The 20988-nt window shown below is 37.3% G+C and overlaps 1 protein-coding gene and 1 pseudogene across 1 annotated transcript in view; both read left to right on the plus strand.

The window, feature by feature from the left end:
* The window catches only part of ZSWIM5 (zinc finger SWIM-type containing 5), a 139860-nt gene that overhangs the window by 47824 nt on the left and 71048 nt on the right, over window positions 1–20988 (plus strand). The window lies entirely within an intron of this gene.
* On the plus strand, window positions 2089–2701 carry LOC129655533 (40S ribosomal protein S15a-like; annotated as a pseudogene).

A 20988-nucleotide genomic window follows, 5' to 3' on the forward strand; every position in this document is an offset into this window, starting at 1 on the left:
CCTCCCCATTCCATCCCTCTGGGTCGTCCCAGTGCACCAGCCCCAAGCATCCAGTATTGTGCATCGAACCTGGACTGGCAATTCGTTTCATACATGATATTTTACATGTTTCAATGCCATTCTCCCAAATCTTCCCACCCTCTCCCTCTCCCACAGAGTCCATAAGACTGTTCTATACATCAGTGTCTCTTTTGCTGTCTCGTACACAGGGTTATTGTTACCATCTTTCTCAATTCCATATATATGCGTTAGTATACTGTATTGGTGTTTTTCTTTCTGGCTTACTTCACTCTGTATAATAGGCTCCAGTTTCATCCACCTCATTAGAACTGATTCAAATGTATTCTTTTTAATGGCTGAATAATACTCCATTGTGTATATGTACCACAGCTTTCTTATCCATTCATCTGCTGATGGACATCTAGGTTGCTTCCATGTCCTGGCTATTATAAACAGTGCTGCGATGAACATTGGGGTACACGTGTCTCTTTCCCTTCTGGTTTTCTCAGTGTGTATGCCCAGCAGTGGGATTGCTGGATCATAAGGCAGTTCTATTTCCAGTTTTTTAAGGAATCTCCACACTGGTGAAAGAAATCAAAGAGGACACTAACAGATGGAGAAATATACCATGTTCATGGATTGGAAGAATCAATGTAGTGAAAATGAGTATACTACCCAAAGCAATCTATAGATTCAATGCAATCCCTATCAAGCTACCAACAGCATTCTTCACAGAGCTAGAACAAATAATTTCACAATTTGTATGGAAAAACAAAAAACCTCGAATAGCCAAAGCGATCTTGAGAAAGAAGAATGGAACTGGAGGAATCAACCTACCTGACTTCAGGCTCTACTACAAAGCCACAGTTATCAAGACAGTATGGTACTGGCACAAAGACAGAAATATAGATCAATGGAACAAAATAGAAAGCCCAGAGATAAATCCACGCACATATGGACACCTTATCTTCGACAAAGGAGGCAAGAATATACAATGGATTAAAGACAATCTCTTTAACAAGTGGTGCTGGGAACTCTGGTCAACCACTTGTAAAAGAATGAAACTAGAACACTTTCTAACACCATACACAAAAATAAACTCAAAATGGATTAAAGATCTAAATGTAAGACCAGAAACTATAAAACTCCTAGAGGAGAACATAGGCAAAACACTCTCTGACATACATCACAGCAGGATCCTCTATGACCCACCTCCCAGAATATTGGAAATAAAAGCAAAAATAAACAAATGGGACCTAATTAACCTTAAAAGCTTCTGCACATCAAAGGAAACTATTAGCAAGGTGAAAAGACAGCCTTCAGAATGGGAGAAGATAATAGCAAATGAAGCAACTGACAAACAACTAATCTCGAGAATATACAAGCAACTCCTACAGCTCAACTCCAGAAAAATAAATGACCCAATCAAAAAATGGGCCAAAGAACTAAATAGACATTTCTCCAAAGAAGACATACAGATGGCTAACAAACACATGAAAAGATGCTCAACATCACTCATTATCAGAGAAATGCAAATCAAAACCACTATGAGGTACCATTTCACACCAGTCAGAATGGCTGCAATCCAAAAGTCTACAAGTAATAAATGCTGGAGAGGGTGTGGAGAAAAGGGAACCCTCTTACACTGTTGGTGGGAATGCAAACTAGTACAGCCACTATGGAGAACAGTGTGGAGATTCCTTAAAAAACTGGAAAATTCTTAAAGAGATGGGAATACCAGACCATCTCACCTGCCTTCTGAGAAATCTGTATGCAGGTCAAGAAGCAACAGTTAGAACTGAACATGGAACAACAGACTGGTTCCAAATTGGGAAAGGAGTATGTCAAGACTATATATTGTCACCCTGCTTGTTTAACTTCTATGCGGAGTACATCATGCAAAAAGCCAGGATGGATAAAGCACAAGCTGGAATCAAGATTGCCGGGAGAAATATCTATAACCTCACATATGCAGATAACACCACCCTTATGGCAGAAAGCAAAGAGGAACTGAAGAATCTCTTGATGAAAGTGAAAGAGGAGAGTGAAAAAGCTGGCTTAGCTCTTTCTGCCATCTTTCCGTGCTGAATGGTGCACATGAATGTCCTGGCTGATGCTCTCAAGAGTATCAAGAATGCTGAAAAGAGAGGCAAATGCCAGGTCCTTATTACGCTGTGCTCCAGAATCATCATTGGGTTTCTAACTGATGATGAATCATGGTTACATTAGCGAATTTGAAATCATTGATGATCACAGAGCTGGGACTATTGTTGTGAACCTCACAGGCAGGCTAAATAAGTGTGGAGTGATCAGCCCCATATTTGATGTACAACTCAAAGATCTAGAAAAATGGCAGAATAACCTGCTCCCATCCCATCAGTTTGATTTCATTGTACTGACAACCTCAGCTGGCATCATGGACAATGAAGAAGCAAGATGAAAACATACAGGAGGGAAAATCTTTGGATTCTTTTTCTAGGGATGTAATACATACAAATAAAATGCCTCAGAAGGGGGAAAGGAAAAAACCTGGCTTAAAACTCAACATTCAGAAAACTAATATCATGGCATCTGGTCCCATCACTTCATGGCAAATAGATGGGGTGACATTGGAAACAGTGACCAGCTGTATTTTCTTGGGCTCCAAAATCACTGCAGCCATGAAATTAAAAGATGCTTGCTCCTTGGAAGAAAAGCTATGACCAACCTAGACAGTATATTAAAAAGCAGAGGTGTTACTTTGCCGATACAGGTCCATCTAGTCAAAGCTATGGTTTTTCCAGTAGTCATGTATGGATGTGAGAATTGGACCATAAGGAAAGCTGAGCACTGAAGAATTGGTGTTTTTGAACTGTAGTGTTGGAGAAGCCCCTTGAGAGTCCCTTGGACTGCAAGGAGATCTAACCAGTCCATCCTAAAGGAAATCAGTCCAGAATATTCATTAGAAGGACTGATCCTGAATCTGAAGCTCCAACACTTTGGCCACCTGATATGAAGAACTGACACAATTCAGCGACTGAACAACAACTGTTAAAAACACAATAATCTATAAGAACTTACTGAAAGCTAATACTACTTTATTAGGCTTAATGATAAAAGTCATCAACTGAATATACAATTTAGCTTAAATCTTTATGGAACGACCATACAAGGTATACATAAACACTCTACTATTGTTAAATTTATGATTTATTGGTGAAAGTAATTGTACATATTGGCACATACTACACAGCAATATCTATATGAGATTGATCATACAGCCTTTTAAAACCTTCCTAACAGAGTATATTAAGGTAACCAAATTAAATCAAGACTTTAAGGATGAAAGAACATAAAAAACAGTATTATACAAATTAAGTCTTACTTTCATTTATTTATAACAAGTGCATCATCCAGGGCACTCACATGAGAGTACAGAAAATAGAGTTAAATATTTGTTTATATTGAAAAATGACATGTATCTTTGTAATAAATATGTTTCAAATTTATAACATTCTTTACAAATCAGTATTTTGTTCACTTTCCCACATAAATCATGTTAAAGCACAAATTGATATAATAACTTTTAGGCTATCATAGAAAAGCTACCATAAAGAAGATATATAAATGACCAATAAGCTCATAAAAAGATGTTTAACATCATCAACCATTAATAAAATGTAGATCAAAACCACAGTGAGATACCACTTCATACCACTATGATGATTATAATCAAAACAATGGATGATAACAAGTGCTGAGAGGACCTGATAAAATAGGAACCCCTGTACATTGTTGGAAATATAAAATGTTAGAGCAGCTATAGAAAACAATTTGGCAGTTCCTTAAAAGTTGAAAACAGAATTACCATATGAACCAGCAATTCCACTCCTCAGCATACACCCAAGAGAAATGAAAATATATGTCTACCCAGAGACTTGTACAAAAATGTTTATATATCAGTACTATTCATAATGGCTGAAAGGTGGAAACAACTCAATGTCCACCAACTAATTAATAAATTGTAGTGTATCGATACAATATAATATTCAGTTCAGTTCAGTTGCTCAGTTCAGTTCAGTCTCTCAGTCATGTCTGACTCTTTGTGACCCCATGAATCGCAGCACACCAGGCCTCCCTGTCCATCACCATCTCCCAGAGTTCACTCAAACTCATGTCCATCGAGTCAGTGATGCCATCCAGCCATCTCATCCTCTGTTGTCCCCTTTTCCTCCTGCCCCCAATCCCTCCCAGCATCAGAGTCTTTTCCGATGAGTCAACTCTTCGCATGAGGTGGCCAAAGTACTGGAGTTTCAGCTTTAGCATCATTCCTTCCAAAGAACACCCAGGACTCAGTTGCATCCAATTCTTTGCGACCCCATGGACTGCAGCACGCCAGGCCTCCCTGTCTATCACCAACTCCCTGGGCTTGCTCAAACTCATGTGTAATCAAGTCGGTGATGCTATCCAACCATCTTATCCTCTGTCTTCCCCTTCTCCTCCTGCCTTCAGTCTTTCCCATCATCAGTCTTTTCCAGTGAATTATGTATTTTGTTATGTATTTTAACAGTTACATATTTTGAAGAGTTTGTTTTCTTTTGTCACTCCCCTAAGCATCTGTGACCTTGAAGTATGTTGATATAAATTGAAGGGAGGAAAAAAATTAGTATAAATATTATAAGACAAGTACTACAGATATTATAAGGAAAATTGTCTATTTGGTGTATTATAAAAGGTTTCCTTATCTACCTTTGAGAAAGGGTCTGCTGAATATCACCTATCCAAGGGAGGCTATCACTGTATATCGCTTTGTCCGCTTCCTTTTAGAAAAACCTCATGATGCTCTAGGATATGCAGTTAGCAAAGCTTTGGGTCTCACAAAAGCCTGAATACATCTTTGATTGGTTATATATTAAAGGAAATAGCCCACAGCATGGTGCCAGACAAGTGTAGAGCCCAACCAATTTGATCCTTAAGCAGGGAGAAGAATTCTATTCATCATTAAGAGGTTAGATCATAAAATGTTGTAATTATTTCAGCCTCAATTGGTTTAAAGCTTTTTTTTTTTTTTTTCAGTAAAACTTCTCTTCAAATTTTGAGGCAAGAAGACAGTTTTCATTTTGATGACCTTTTGCATTGTGTATTTCTTCAAGTCCTCCCACCCTGCCCTGTGGCCTACTCTGTTTGCTGTTCAAATCTGAATTATAATGTGCATCTGCAGGGATTGGAATCATGTGACTGACTGAAGTGTCTCTTGTCATTTATTAACATTCTTTGAATATCTAATTTTGACATATTATTTGGCTGTGTCATGAAGAAATTTGCTCCTGCTCTTGACTGTTCAGAGGTGGGTGCATATGAAAAATTATTATTTTTTTCTCTTTCATCTCTATGCAGTTATTTTTGTTTTTGTTTTTTAGTTACAAAATGGAACAAAGAATGACAGCCACATTGGGCCTTGACAGGGATCCTTTTACTTGAAGGGCCACTCCTATAATGAATGATTTTTATTCAAGTGAATATTCATATATTTCTCTGACTCTAATTTGTATGAAATGACAGCCTGCAGACCATTTTATTTGATTACAGTCCTTTCACCTTCATTATCTTTTATGTCTATTTAAACTCTGGACTTGCCATATCCATCTTGACCCTCCCCCACATCTCTCTGTTTGTATTTTCTTTCATTGCAATTTTCCTCTTTTCTCTTCTGTGGGCATTCACAGATTGTTTTTGGAGTTCATTAAAAAGAGAGTGTGTTGTCTGGGTAGAAAATTACATTTGCATGCTTGAGAGAGGCCTAAGGGTTTTTGTGGGGTTTGGCAAGGATCCTGGCTTTTTTTTCCTTTTTGGAGGGAAGAATGAGGAAAGGGGGTAATAATAAGGGATTTTTGGAAAGGAGAAAAGTAAGAGTTGTTTAGGTGATTTCTTTCCTCATTTTTCCCTTCCCATAGTATATGCATCTAGCTGATTTTCATTTTTTTTTTTTTGCATGTATAAACCACTTGACTAACAATGGGAGAGATTAGAGACTTTTCTTAGAACTATTTTTGAATGCACAGTAGAGTTCTACAAAGCAGAAACCTCTCTTATGGTGATAATTGTACATTTTCTGGTGAACATGGCAAGTTGCAGTATGTATACATATACATTTTTCTCCTTTGTGGTAACTGGAGGGGGTTTTATATGGGAAAATGGTTTCTTAAATTAATATGACATTTCATTTAAACTGGAATCTACGTAGAATTCTAGTTATGTTTTGAATTAGGATTCCACACTTTCAAAATTTAAATTTTGAGGTATAATATTTAGCCCTTTTTGAAGGTGATAATGTTTTTTCCTTTTTTATTAAAAGTGATATCATTTGTTATTTAGAACTTGTCATTTGTGCTCATTGGGACATTAGGGAAACCGTGGAACATTTATAGTAAAAGTATATTTTTTAGCAGTGATAACTCAGAAGAATTTGGCTAAGTTCAGAGTTAATACAAAAAATATGGGTTGCAGGCATAGGACCAAGGGTCATATGGGTCAGGATTGATCAGGAAAATCAGGGAGTTATTTTGTGCTGTGTTGGATATTCATAGGAAAATAAGTTGATTTATTATAGAGTACCCATAGAGTTGAATCTTTAAAAAAAAAAGTCTAACTGACTTATTATGTACTATAAATCCATTCAGCAAATATTTTTAATTGAATACTGACTCTGTTCATAGGGACTAGGACTAAAAAAATGAGTAAGATATAATAGTTATCCTCAAGGAACTTATAATCACCATGACTATGTATATTTGCAACTGTGTTTGTATGTTGTCTGTAAGGTCTAGAAACATAGATACTTTTATTTTATACTTATATATATTTTTTAAGATCTAAGTACAAAGGAATTATACTCCAATTAAAAAAGATCCAAGAAGTCCTTGATGAAAGGTATATTTTCCTGTTTTCAGACTTTATGTTTACCATATGGAATGTGTGTGTGTGTAAACAATTAGTTACAGTGTAAGTGCTGAAAAAAAGCTGTATGCAAAATAATTTGGACTACATCCACTTTTCATTCTCTACTGGATATTCACATTAGCCTATAAGGACTTCCCCGGTGGCTCAGCGATTAAGAACCTGCCTGCGATGCAGGAGACACAGAAGAAGGGAGTTCTGTCCCTGGGTCAGGAAGATCCCTTGGAGGAGGGCATGGCAACCCACTCCAGTATTCTTGCTGGGAAAATTGCATGGACAGAGGAGCCTGGTGGGCTACAGTCCATGGGGTCACACAGAGTCAGACACAACTGAAGCAACTGAACACACACACATCAGCATATAAACATACTTTTATTTCTTGATTCTTAAAAAAATTATCTTCTCTTAACTCTACTAACTTCTGTCAGCTATTGTCCTATTTCTTTCCCATGCTCTGTACTTGTTAACTCTAATTTCCCTCCTCCCATTTTTTTCTTAAACCCATTTCAGCCAGTGTTGACTGGCTATTCCAATTGTATTCCTATTCCAATTGTATTCTCATCAGAGTCACTGATGACCTCTACATTACTAGTTGTCATTTCTCAGTCCTTGTCTAACTTGATTATCAGTAATATTTGATATAGATTACGCCCTCATCTTTGACTGATATTCTTCACAAGGTTTCCAAGATACTCTGCTCTCTTAGTTGAAATTTCTCCTTTGTTGTTCAGTTGCTCTTCTCTCTTCTTCCTCTCTTTTGTCCCTCAACTTTGAAAAGTGTTTTTTAAAAAATCACACTGTAAAAAACCAAACTATTCTTTTCTTTTGATGTGTACAGTTCTATGAATTTTAACACATGTATCAGTTCAGTTTAGTCACTCAGTCGTGTCCGACTCTTTGCAACTCCATGGACTACAGCACGCCAGGCTTCCCTGTCCGTAACCAACTCCTGGAACTTACTTCCATTGAGTTGGTGATGCCATCCAACCATCTCATCTTCTGTTGTCCCCTTCTCCTGCCTTCAGTCTTTCCCAGCAGCAGGGTCTTTCCTGATGTGAAGAGTCAGTTCTTCATATCAGGTGGCCAATGTATTGGAGTTTCAGCTTCAGCATCAGTCCTTCCAATAAATATTCAGAGCTGATTTTTTAAGGATTGACTGGTTTGATCTCCCTGCAGTCCAAGGGACTCTCAAGAGTCTTCTCCAACACTGCAGTTCAAAGCATCAATTCTTCAGCACTCAGTTTTCTCTATAGCCCAACTCTCACATCCATACATGACTACTGGAAAAACCATAGCTTTGACTAGATGGACCTTTGTTGGCAAAGTAATGTTTCTGCTTTTTAATGCACTGTCTAGGTTTGTCACAGATTTTCTTCCAAGGGGCAAGCATAGATGTATACACCTGTATAGATTTGTGTAGTCAGTACCATAATCAGGATACAGAACAATTCTATCACCCTGAAAATCTTCCTCACGTCATCTCTTTATAGTCAAACCTTTATCGCCTGGAAACCTTTGCTGTTCTCCATCATTATAATTTCATCTTTTAGAGAATGTCATATGAATGGAACTATACAGTATGTAACTTTTCTAGACTGGCTTCTTTTACTCAGCATAATACCTTTGCTATTCCTCTAAATTGTTGCATGTATCTTTTGTTTCTTCCTTCTTATTGCTGAGTAATATCCTTTGTATGGAAGTACCACAAATTGTTTATCCATTCACCTGGTGTAAAGGACATTTGAATTGTTTTCCAGTTTGAGTTGTTTTGGGCAACTATGAACAGAACTGCTATAAACACTGATAATCAGGTTTTGTATAACATAAGTTTTCATTCTCCAGGGAGAAATCCCAGGAGAGGGATTTCTGGGTTTATAAGAAACAAAAAAGATCTTCACGACCCAGATAATCACGATGGTGTGATCACTAACCTAGAGCCAGACATCCTGGAATGTGAAGTCAAGTGGGCCTTAGAAAGCATCACTACGAACAAAGCTAATGAAGGTGATGGAATTCCAGTTGAGCTATTTCAAATCCTGGAAGATGATGCTGTGAAAGTGCTACACTCAGTATGCCAGCACATTTGGAAAACTCATCAGTGGCCACAGGACTGGAAAAGGTCAGTTTTTATTCAATCCCAAAGAAAGGCAATGCCAAAGAATGCTCAAACTACCGCACAATTGTACTCATCTCACACATAGTAAAGTAGTGCTCAAAATTGTCCAAGCCAGGCTTCAGCAATATGTGAACCATGACCTTCCAGATGTTCAAGCTGGTTTTAGAAAAGGCAGAGGAACCAGAGATCAAATTGCCAACATCCGCTGGATCATCAAAAAAGCAAGAGAGTTCCAGAAAAACATCTATTTCTGCTTTATTGACTATGCCAAAGCCTTTGACTATGTGGATCACAATAAACTGTGGAAAATTCTTCAAGAGATGGGAATACCAGACCACCTGACCTGCCTCTTGAGAAACCTATATGCAGGTTGGGAAGCAACAGTTAGAACTGGACATGGAACAACAGACTGGTTCCAAATAGGAAAAGGAGTACGTCAAGGCTGTATATTGTCACCCTGCTTATTTAACTTCTATGCAGAGTACATCATGAGAAACGCTGGGCTGGAAGAAGCACAAGCTGGAATCAAGATTGCCAGGAGAAATATCAATAACCTCAGATATGCAGATGACACCACCCTTATGGCAGAAAGTGAAGAGGAACTAAAAAGCCTCTTGATGAAAGTGAAAGAGGAGAGTGAAAAAGTTGACTTAAAGTTCAACATTCAGAAAACGAAGATCATGGCATCCGGTCCCATCACTTCATGGGAAATAGATGAGGAAACAGTGGAAACAGTGTCAGACTATTTTTCTGGGCTCCAGATTTTGAGCTCCAAAATCACTGCAGATGGTGATTGCAGCCATGAAATTAAAAGATGCTTACTCCTTGGAGGGAAAGTTATGACCAACCTAGATAGCATATTCAAAAGCAGAGACATTACTTTGCCAACAGAGGTCTGTCTAGTCAAGGCTATGGTTTTTCCAGTGGTCATGTATGGACATGAGAGTTGGACTGTGAAGAAAGCTGAGTGCCGAAGAATTGATGCTTTTGAACTGTGGTGTTGGAGAAGACTCTTGCGAGTCCCTTGGACTGCAAGGAGATCCAACCAGTCCATTCTAAAAGAGATCAGTCCTGTGTGTTCATTGGAAGAACTGATTCTAAAGCTGAAACTCAGTACTTTGGCCACCTCATGCGAAGAGTTGACCCATTGGAAAAGACTTTGATGCTGGGAGGGATTGGGGGCAGGAAGAGAAGGGGATGACAGAGGATGAGATGGCTGGATGGCATCACTGACTCGATGGACATGAGTTTGAGTAAACTCCAGGAGTTGGTGATGGACAGGGAGGCCTGGCATGCTGCGATTCATGGGGTCGCAAAGAGTCAGACATGACTGAGCAACTGAATTGAACTGAAGAAACTGCCATATGCTCTTCCAGAATGCCTGTACCATTTTGCATTCCTACCTTCAGTGAATGAACGTCCCAGTCTGCATCCTCACCAACACCTGTATTGTCAATTTTTAAATTTTTCTTGTTTGTTTTTGCTTGTTGTCTTGTCATTATTTTGATTTTCTCCATTCTCATAAATATATATCAAAGTGTTATTGTTTTAATTTGCCATTCTTTGAGGGCTAATGATGTTGAACATCTTTTCATGTGCCTACTTGTCATTTACATGTTTTCTTTGGAGATGTGTCCAAATCTTTTGCCTAGTTTTAAATTAGACTCTTTGTTTACTTAATTTGAATTTTGAGAGTTTGCTGTGTATTCTGGATACAAGTCCTTTATTGGATATATGCTTTGCAGATATCACCTCCCAATCTCTTGCTTGTTTTTTACATCCTTTTAACAGTATCTCTGGTAGAGCAAAGGTTTTTAATATTAATGAAGTCTAACTTATCAGCTTTTTCTTTTGTGGATTGTGCTTTTGCTGACATGTCTAAAAACTCCTTCATATACAGTGGCTGAGCAATAAGGTCCTACTGTAAACACAGGGATCTATATTCAACATCCTGGGATAAACCATAATGGAAAAGAGTATTAAAAAAAAAATGTATATATGTGTATAACTGAGTCACTTTGCTGTACAGAAGAAATGAACATAACATTGTAAATCAACTGTACTTGAGTAAAGAAATAAGTTGGGGGGAAAAAAAAAAGCCTTTGCCTAACCCCAGGTCACAAAGATTTTCTGCTATGTCTTATTCTAAACATTTTCTATTTTTACATTTTTCCTTTCAGTCTGTAATCCATTTTGAGTTAATTCTATACAAAATATGATATTTAGATTACTTTTTTTTTTGCATACAGATGTTCCGTGTCCAACCCTGTATGTTGAAAAGACTGTCTTTATCCACTGAATACTTTTAAATCTTCACCAAAAATCAGTTGGTAATATTTGCATAAGTCTATTTCAAGACTCTGTTCTCTTTCATTGATTTAGGTGTCAATCCTTTTACTGTTACCACACAATCTTTATTATTATAGCTTTATAGTAAGTCTTGAAATCATTGTGATTCTTCTAACTTTATTCTTATCTTTTAGAATTATTTTAAACTATTCCAGTTCCTTTTAGAATCAATATATATATTTTAAAAGTTTTTGCTGATATTTTGACTTGTATTATATTAAGCCTATATAGCCTATATATACAAGCCTATATAATACAAGTCAAAATATCAACAAAAGAATTTTTTTGGTGGCTCAGTGGTAAAGAGTCTGTCTTTACCATTTTAGTAAAGTGATAAAGAATCTGTCTTTTGGTAAAGAATCTGTCTTTACCAAAGCAGGATACCTGGGTTCAGTCCCTGGGTCTGGAAGATACCCTGGAGAAGGAAATGGCAACCCATTCCAGTATTCTTGCCTGCAAAAGTAGGAGGAGGAGGACAGAGGAGCCTGACGGGCTACAGTCTATGGGATCACAAAGTCGACCACGACTCAGCGATTAAACAAAGAGCAACAGCAAGCCTATATATCGGTTTTAGAAAAATTGAAATCTTTACTTTGTTGCATATTTAATCTATAAACACAATATCTCTATTTATTTATATTTTCCTGGATTTCTTTCATCACTCTTCGTAGTTTTCAGCATACAGATTCTGTAAATGTTTTGTTAGGCTTATACACCTATTTTAAAGTTATTATAATTGGATATTTTTGAACAACAACAAGGAAAATTTTCTCTTTTGGCAAGTTTGAAAATAGAAAAACAAATAGAAAAAAATCAATAAAGCCAAAAGCTGGTTCTCTGGTATTAAGGCCAAACAAAATCAGAGAAAGGAAGGAAGGAAGGAAGGAAGTTGCTCAGTCGTGTTTGACTCTTTTCCACCCCATGAACTGCAGCACACCAGGCCTCCCTGCCCATCACCAACTCCCAGAGTCCACCCAAACCCATGTCCATTGAGTCAGTGATGCTGTCCAACCATCTCATCCTCTCTTGTCCCCTTCTCCTCCTGCCCTCAATCTTTCCCAACATCAGGGTCTTTTCCAATAAGTCAGCTCTTTGCATCAGGTGGCCAAAGTATTGGAATTTCAGCTTTAACATCAGTCCTTCCAATGAACACCCAGGACTGATCTCCTTTAGGATGGACTGGTTGGATCTCCTTGCAGTCCAAGGGACTCGCAAGAGTCTTCTCCAACACCACAGTTCAAAAGCATCAATTCTTCAACACTCAGCTTTCTTTATAGTCCAACTCTCACATCCATACATGACCACTGGAAAAACCATAGCCTTGACTAGATGGACCTTTGTTGGCAAAGTAATGTCTCTGCTTTTTAATAAGGTAAGAAAAAAGAAAATGACGTGCTTGTCTATATGGGAACCCCAAGGACTTTACAAAAACGTTCCTTTTGTTCAAGTTATTAAAATTGAATATTTAAAAAAATTTTAATTTTCATTTGTACATTCCTGATATAAAGAAATCTAATTGATTTTTGTATGCTGTATCCAAGATTTTTATACCTGTGTCCAAGTCCTTGCTAAATGTACTTAGTGTTAGGAATTTTTTTGTAAATTCTTTGGAAGTTTCTATATAAATAATCAAGTCTTCTTTTTTCTTACCTTCCTGCCTTCCTTCCTTTCTCAGATTTTGTTTGGCCTTAGTACCAAAGAACCAGCTTTTGACTTTATTGATTTTTCTGTATTGTTTTTCTATTTTCAAACGTGCCAAGAAATTGGACATTTTCCTTGCTGTTATTATTAAGTCACTAAGTCTCATCTGACTGTTTGTGACCCCATGGACTGCAGCATGCCAGGTTTCCCTGTCCTTCACTATCTCCTGAAATTTGCTCAAACTCATGTCCATTGAGTCAGTGATTAATAGTCTGTCTAGCCATCTCATCCTCTGCTGCCCTCTTCTCCTTTTGCCTTCAATCTTTCCCATCATCTTCAGTCTTTTCCAATGAGTTGGCTCTTTGTATTAAGTGGTCAAAGTATTGGAGCTTCAGTTTCAGCCTCAGTCCTTCCAATGAATACTTCAGGGTTGACGGGTTTGATGTCTTTGCTGTTCAAAGGACTCTCAAGAGTCTTCTTCAGCACCACAATTCAAAAGCATCAATTCTTTTTAATGGCTGTGTAATACTCCATTGTTCAGGGAGGGAGGAGGGAGGGGGGTTCAGGATGGGAAACACATGTATACCTGTGGCGGATTCATGTTGATGTATGGCAAAACCAATACAATATTGTAAAGTAAAATAAAGAAATAAATAAAAACATATTTCACACACACACACAAAAACAAAAGCATCTATTCGTTGGCACTCAGCCTTCTTTATAGTCCAACTGTCATGTCCATACATGACTACTGGAAATTTTCCTTATGTTTCTATTATTTATTTCTAATTTAACCTATCATGATCCATTTCCCTACACCCTGCCCCAGGCAGCCACCAGTCTGGTATCTTTGAGTTTGGTTTCTTTTAGATTCCACATATAATCATATAATGTTTCTTTTCCCCCGAGTTAGTTACTTAGCATAATGCCTGCAAGCTCCATCCATATTGTCACAAATGGCAGAATTTCCTTCTTTTATGACTGAATAATATGCCACCGTGGTGTGTGTGTGTGTGTATCTCACATCTTTATCCATTCATCTATTAACAGACAATTATGTTAGTGTGTTGGCTATTGTGAGTAGTGCTACAGTAAACATTGGCCCTATCTTTGAAATAGTGGTTTCATCTATTTTGTATATATACCCAGAAGTGGAATTGCTGAATCATATGGTAGTTCTATTTTTAACTTTTTGAGGAACTTCTCTACTATTTCCATGGGTGACTATAGCAACTTATATTCCCACCAGTAGTATACAAAAGTTCCTTTTTCTCTCCATCTGCACCAGCACTTGTTATTTCCTGTCTGTTTGATAATAACCATTCTAAACAGGTGGAAGTCATATCTCATTGTGGTTTTTATGTGTATTTCCCTGATGATTAGTGATACTGAGCACTATTTCATGTACCTGTTGTCTATTTGTATGTCTTTGGGAAAATGTATATTCAGAGCCCTTGCCCATTTTTAAATCGAATTGATTTGTTGCTCTTGAGTTGTTTGAGTTCTTAATACATTTAGAGTATTAACCAGATATAAACAATTGCCATAATCAATGGTTTCATTATGGATTATGGAAAAGTTATTTTTTCTTATTCCATCATTCCTTTTGTATTTATCAGCTAGCATTCTTCAAAGAGAGTGTTTCCTGAGAAGTGCTAGATAGTTCCTACTAAAACATCATTGTTAGTGCTAATTTTTTCCTCTTTAGCTGAAAAGTTCAGATAAGGACTTTAAGTAATAAAAAGTTACCTCCAATGGTGGCAAATGAGATTTTTCTTTTTTTTTTCTTTTCCTTTTTTTTTTTTTTTTTTTTTGAAGTATCTCTGTGGACACATAGGTTTTAAAAATATTTTATGGTCATAGTCATTTTTCTTTTTGATACTCAAATTGTTATTTATTTGGCTAGTGGAAGTCCTTTCCAGCTTCTTCTTGTCTCCTTTTAACATACTTTTTCTTGGAGTGCATCCTTGATTTCAGGCAATGTAGAATGGCCCAGAAAAAAAATTGATACCTTCCCTGCCTAGACCTGAAATTCACCATGGAATGGTTACTTTCAGTGGTAATGGTTTTTAGAAACAAAAACCTAGGTGCTATATGTGCTTGTTGCCACTATGACATCATTTTTTCTAGGCCAGCCCTAAAACTGGCACAGTCACTGCTGCTGCTTTTGGTTTGTTAAAGCAAGTCATGAGGCCTTTGCAGATCTAAAGGGAAAAAGAATTGGATGCCTTTTAATGGAGGAGTGACATAGGCACATTGCAAAAAACACATGGGAAGAATTTGGAAAATTCTTCTACATCTTCTACATCTGTGGCTGGACACAAGGGATATCTCCATTCTTTTGATATTAGGAATAATGCTGAAATCAGTAACCTTATAGATGTTTCATATCATGGGGTTTATGTTCAGATTTCTTCAAGAAAATTAGAGATACCAAGGGAACATCTCATGCAAAGATGGGCACAATAAAGAACAGAAATGTAGACCTAACATAAGCAGAAGATACTAAGAAGAAGTGACAAGGTTATGCAGAAGAACTATACAAAAAAGATCTTAATGACCCAGATAACCACAATGATGTGATCACTCATCTAGAGCCAGACATCCTGGAGTCAAGTGGGAAGCATCATTATGAACAAAGCTAGTGGAGGTGATGGAATTCCAGCTGAGCCATTTCAAATCCTAAACAATGATCTGTTAAACGTGCTGCACTCAATATGCCAGCAAATTTGGAAAACTCAGCAGTGGCCACAGGACTGGAAAAGGTCAGTTTTCATTCCAGCCCCAAAGAAGGGCAATGCCAAAGAATGTTCAAACTACTCCACAATTGCATTCATTTCACATGCTAGCAAGGTAATGCTCAAAATCCTTCAAGATAGGCTTCAATAGTACATGAACTGAGAACTTCCAGATGTGCAAGCTGGATTTAGAAAAGGCAGAGGAACCAGAGATCAAATTGCAAACATCTGTTGATAGAAAAGGCAAGAGAATTCCAGAAAAACATTTGCTTCATTGACTATGCTAAAGCCTTTGACAGTGTGGAAAGCAACAAATTGTGGAAAATTCTGAAAGAGATGGGAATACCAGACCATTTTGCTTACCTCCTACGAAACCTGTATGTAAGTAAAGAAGCAACAGTTAGAACTGGACATGGAACAACAGACTAGTTCCAAATTGGAAAAGCAGTATGTCAAGGCTGAATAATTGTCACCCTGCTTATTTAACTTCTGTACAGAGTACATCATGAGAAATGCTGGACTGGATGAAGCACAAGCTGGAATCAAGATTGCCTGGAGAAATATCAATAACCTCATATATGCAGATGACACTACCATTATGGCAGAAAGTGAAGAGGAACTAAAGAGCCTCTTGATGAAAGTGAAAGAGGAGAATGAAAAAAGCTGGCTTAAAACTCAACATTCAGAAAACAAAGATCATGGCAGCTGGTCTCATCACTTCATAGCTAATAGTTGGGGAAACATTGGAAACAGTGGCAGACTTTATTTTCTTGGGGTCCAAAATCACTGCAGATGGTGATTGCAGCCACGATATTAAAAGACACTTGCTCCTTGGAAGAAAAGCTATGACCATCCTAGACAACATATTAAAAAGCAGAGACATTACTTTGCCGACAAAGATCTTAATAGTCAAAGCTGTGGTTTTCCATTAGTCATGTATAGATGTGAGAGTTGAGACCATAAAGAAGTCTGAGCACTGAAGAATTGATGCTTTCAAACTGTGGTGCTGAAGAAGATCTTGAGAGTCCCTTGGACAGTAAGGAGATCAAACCAGCAATCCTAAAGGAAATCAGTCCTGAAGATTCATTGGAAGGAGTGATGCTGAAGCTGAAGCTCCAATACTTTGGCCACCTGGTGTGAAGAGCCAACTCATTAGAAAAGACCCTGATGCTGGGAAAGATTGAGGGCAGAAGGAGAAGAGGGCATCAGAGGATGAGAAGGCTGGATGGCATCACTGATGCAACGAAAATGAACTTGGCAAACTTTGGGAGATGGTAAGGGACAGAGAGGCCTGGTGTGCTGCAGTCCATGGAGTCGCAAAGAGTTGAACACAACTGGGCGACTGAACAACAACAAAAACTAGTACAGGAATGCTCATAGCAGTTTTTTTCATGTTTGCCAAATTTTGGAAGTGACCAAGATGTCCTTCAGAAGGTGAGTGGATAAACAAACTTTGGTACATCTAAACATTGGAATATTACTCAGCATAAAAATGAAATGAACTATCAAGCCATGAAAAGGCTTGGAGGAACCTTAAAGCACAGTCTCTGCTTTTCAGCATGCTGTCTAGGTTTGTTATAGCTTTCCTGCCAAGAAGCAAGTGTCTTCTGATTTCATGGCTGCAGTCACCATATGCAGTGATTTTAGAGCCCAAGAAGAGGAAATCTGTCACTACTTCCACCTTTTCCCCCTTTGAAAGTGAAAATGAAAGTTGCTTGGTCATGTCCAGCTCTTTGTGACCCATGGACTACATACAGTCCATGGAATTCTCCAGGCCATAATACTGGAGTGGGTAGCCCTTCCCTTCTCCAGGGGGTCTTCCCATCCCAGGGATTGAACCCAAGTCTCCCACGTTGCAGGCAGATTATTTACCAGCTGAGCCATAGGGAAGCCCCTTTCCCCCTCTCTTTGCAATGAAATAATGGGGCCAGATGCCATGATCTTAGTTTTTTAATATTTAGTTTTAAGCTGGCTCTTTCACTTTCCTCCCTCACCCTCATCAAGAATCTGAAGTATGTGAGGCATACTTTATTTTAATTTTAAGCAAATATAGTGCACCAAATTCAACACAAATTAGCAAAAAAGTCAGTATAGTAGAGGTTAGTCATTGTTGGCTCAAAAAATAGCCATTAAAATGAGAGTAATTGGAAAAGAATTTGAAAAAGAATATATGTATATTATTTTACATATATATATCAGTTTTATATATAAAACTGAACCAATTTGCTATACAGCAGAAATTAACACAATATTGTAAATCAACTATACTTGATTTTAAATTTTAAAAAAAATTTTAAATTTTTAAAGAGAAAAATGAGAGTAACGAGAATTTTTTAGTATAAAGATGATGTGTTTCACAGGTAGTTCTTAATTATGCATTCATGGAATGATCATTCAGTGTATGGATTATCCAGGTAATTTGTTTCTAATTTCCTTTTGCCTCCCTTCTGTTGATTACTCTTTTCTTATTTTATACCTCCAAAAGAGTTGGGCAGGAAAAGAGATGAGATGAAAATAAAAAAGATAGCAGTTTTTTCTGGTTAGCAATTGTGTTCAGAAGTAAGAATATTGAAACTAATGACAAATTAATTTTAAAAATTGCTAGTGGTTTTCAGTATTTGCTGCTTTAATACTTATTGCCTAGATTGTTTATTATAGAAAGAGGAGATTGGCATTTCAGGTTAGTAAAGGAAGACATCAATGATATTCATCATATATCCTTTATTTTTATAGTTAGAAAATACCAATGTCATACTGTTTCTGAAATAAAAATGGCATGGATTTAAGGAGTTAAATATGATAATTTATAATATGATAACTGTTTTACATATTGCCAATAAATGGAATTTTGATTTTTCTTTTCATCCTTTCTGTGTACTACTTTAGCTGAAGGTATTGGTAAAAGGTTTCTGTTATTCTTCTACTATCTGCCTAGGAGTTTTACATAAACCTATCGGATAGACTATTTCATTTCATAGTATCTTACTATCAAGGGAGAAACTCAGAAAAACACTAATGTCATAATGAAGCTTTGCCCACCTCAATGAAACAGTTTATATTATATAGATAATTTGTTTTGCCTTTTGCTAATACTGTTACTGCTTAAAATGTTCTTCCTTTAAAAATATGGCTAGTTTCAAACTTATTAAAAGTAGATCTTTAAAAATGCTAACATTTACTTAGAAATTTCTCTTATAGAGTGTTTGAACTTTAAAAGTAAGATCCCAATATAGCATTTAAAGAAATACTCTAACTGAACTTCCCTCTGTGTATTATTCATGTAAAACAGGGCTCTGTAGACCCTTATATAATACCTCCGTCATAATTTTCATGTATTTTTATTTTATTACTGTTATTTTTATTGAATTATAGTTGATTTGCCATGTTGTGGTAATTTCAGGTATACAGCAAAGTGATTCAGTGTCATATATATATACATGTATACATATGCGTGTGTGCATGCTAAGTTGCTTCAGTCGTGTCTGACTTGGAGGGAAGCTGTGCCAGGAATTAGGGGTAGAAGAAGGCACTGTGAGCTCAGTCTCTCAGTCGTGTCCGACTCTGCAACCCCATGGACTGTAGCCCACCAGGGTCCTCAGTCCATGGAATTTTCCAAGCAAGAATGCTGGAGTGGGTTGCCAGTTTCCTTCTCCTGGGGATTTTCCTGACCCATGGATCGAGCATGCGTCTCTGGTGTCTCCTGCATCGGCAGGTGGATTCTTCACCACTGCGCTATGTGGGAGGCCCAGAAGAGGGCAGATTTATGAAGTATGGTATACCTGTGAGCCATCAAAGTGATGACATCAAGTAGGCAGTTGACTATAAGGATTTCAAGTTTAGAAAAGTGTCCTAAATTATAGATGTAAATAACTAATGTGGACTAATCAGTATAAACCTAGGGCTTCTATTTAAAACATACAATTCGGAGCACAGTTGAATAAAACATCTCAGCATACACTTCATCATCAGAAAACTTTCACTCTTGTGACTTAACCTTGGCTTTACTCTGGTTTAATAAGAAGTCTTACTTTTCTTTCCACTCACAGGGATGAAGAGCTAAGAAAAAGTATTGCTCTTAGTTGTTGTACTACAGGGTCCCCCTAGAGGCTGTTTCTTTTCTGCTACCCTAACTCAGGTTTTGCTTGCTTCCCCTCATCTTGCAGCATCCTGCTCGTTTCCACTTTGAACCAAAAAGAAAGGAAATGATTTTGCTTACATATGCACTGTTTTCCTGAGATTACCCTTTGCCACTTTTTTCCAGTCTCGAATTCTCTTTTGAATTCTCTGCCGCTTCCTGTCCTTTGAAGGCTGGAACTGTTATAAAAGCTAATTGGCATCAAACACAAAAGATTATTCATTAACTTTTCTCTAAGACCTGCAGCTCCTTCCAAGCCTGATTCTAATTTTTTTAAAGGACCCATCTCTTTCTGTTCTTCTGAACAGACATTTTAGAATATGTTTGAATAGAACATGCACAATTTTTAAACAACTGCTTTATATGCCGTATTTAGTTTGAAAGTTATTTTCCCATAGAAACAATATTATAAATGGTGATTTGGTTTCTCCAGTCACCTCCAAAGCCTTTTAAACTTGTGTCACAGTGGTATTTAATCTGTAATTGATAATAGCTATATCCTTGTTTCTTGGGCAAAGTGACACATTTCCCATAAATTAGTACTGCATAGAGACAAGGACTGTACCTCCAGGGCCCCAGTAATTTAACTTCGTACACCAGCAGCATAGAGTCATAGACGGTATGAGCTAGAAGGGACTATAACACAGTCTCAACTATTTATTTTATGAGGAAGAAAACTAAGAGCCAGGAAAACTAAATGATTTTTCCTCAGTGGCATCTTCTTATTTTACATCACTGAAACTTATGTATGTTGATTCCTTTGTTAGAATTCCATATAAACTCCTTAATATCCATCAAAATTCAGTTCTGTGAAACTTTCTGTGTCAACCGTTGTCTCCTTGGATATAGTGGGTCACTCCAGTCTCTGTGTTAGCACCATACATTGTATATAGCTCTTGTAGCACTTGTTAGCTGCAAGTTGTGTTACCTTGTATAATTCACCAAATATCTTTATACTTCAGTTTGTTCATCCATTAAATAATTATAATCATAATACCTCATAGGGTTGATATGAAAACAAAATGAGGTAGTATATGTAAACAGCTTATGACAGTGTCTGGTGCATAGTAAAT

This window comes from Bubalus kerabau, chromosome 6 (assembly GCF_029407905.1).
Source record: "Bubalus kerabau isolate K-KA32 ecotype Philippines breed swamp buffalo chromosome 6, PCC_UOA_SB_1v2, whole genome shotgun sequence".
NCBI lineage: Eukaryota > Metazoa > Chordata > Mammalia > Artiodactyla > Bovidae > Bubalus > Bubalus kerabau.